Source organism: Muntiacus reevesi, chromosome X, assembly GCF_963930625.1.
Source record: "Muntiacus reevesi chromosome X, mMunRee1.1, whole genome shotgun sequence".
In the NCBI taxonomy this organism is placed as follows: domain Eukaryota; kingdom Metazoa; phylum Chordata; class Mammalia; order Artiodactyla; family Cervidae; genus Muntiacus; species Muntiacus reevesi.
In genome coordinates, this window is record NC_089271.1 from 29,042,338 (window position 1) to 29,043,476 (window position 1,139).

Genomic DNA, 1,139 nt, shown 5'->3' on the forward strand with positions numbered 1-1,139 from the left:
CTCGTCTGTTTTATTTTTTAATTCTCGATATAAATGGTATTCTACAGTGTTTGTCTTCCTCTATCTGGCATATTTCAGTTAGCATAATACCTTCCAATCAATCCAGGTCCTTGAAAATGGCAAAAGTTCATTCTTTGATTATGACTGAGTAATATTCCACTGTGTGTGTCTCTGGATCTTTCTGAATTAGTGGGGTTTTGTTTTTCATTTTTAGCAGTAATTTAAAGTTTATTCAAGCTTTAATGCAGGTTATTCTCTTCTGACTTTAAGGTAGCGTTGCATGGCATACCTCTGAGTACATTCCTGAAGAATTCTTTCGTACTTATTTCTGTTTTATAGATCTCTGCGACCTCTGGCACTGGGGAGGGGGTCATCTGGGTTCAGATCACATAGCAGGGGACAAATGGATACCAGAACTTTAGAAATCATGAAAGCAAGAGACCACCGTGATCTTAGAATATTGAACCAAGTGCTGCCATTAGAGTTCATGTCTGGATGATAAATTCTGTTGCAAATGCAACCTTAGGTAGTGTGAACGGGTAGTCTTTAGGGAAATGAATTGTCACACAGAATACACTGCCTTGGTATGGGCTGCCGTTCTTTTTCATAATTGTGGTCTGCCAGTGAAATGTATCCTCCCCAACTGGACCTGCAGGATATTGTGCTGGAGCGTCACTGGCCGCATCGCTAAGTTCCTTACTAATCCATTTCAGCGCCATAGTCTGTGCTTTTTGTCTGACTCCTCACGGTCTCAGTGTGTGCTCAAAGGTCCGGCCAAAACTCCTGATTATCTGGTGGCTGGCAAGGGCTCTCTCTTCATCTCACACTGGCTCTGCAGACACAGGTGCCTCTTAGTGAACAGGGAGGTTGGACTGGGGCGGGGTCACCTACGGAGAATAGATGGGGGGAGGGGAGATGAGCAGTGGAGACCCTCAGACTCAGACAAGCGTCGAGTACCATCCAAATGGATGAAGGAGACCATCCAAATGAGTGGGCCATTTTTCTTTAAATATACACGCAGGAGTGGGATGGCTGGGTCATTTGCTAGTTCTCTTTTTAGATTTGGAGGAACCTCCTTACTGTTATCCATGGTGGCTGCACCTGTTGACGTTCCCACCAACAGTGTACAGATCTTCTCC

At 44.4% G+C, this 1,139-nt stretch overlaps 1 pseudogene; it reads right to left on the reverse strand.

The window, feature by feature from the left end:
- Positions 1-249: 249 nt before the first annotated feature.
- On the reverse strand, positions 250-719 carry LOC136154397 (ubiquitin-conjugating enzyme E2 D3 pseudogene; annotated as a pseudogene).
- Positions 720-1,139: the final 420 nt, after the last annotated feature.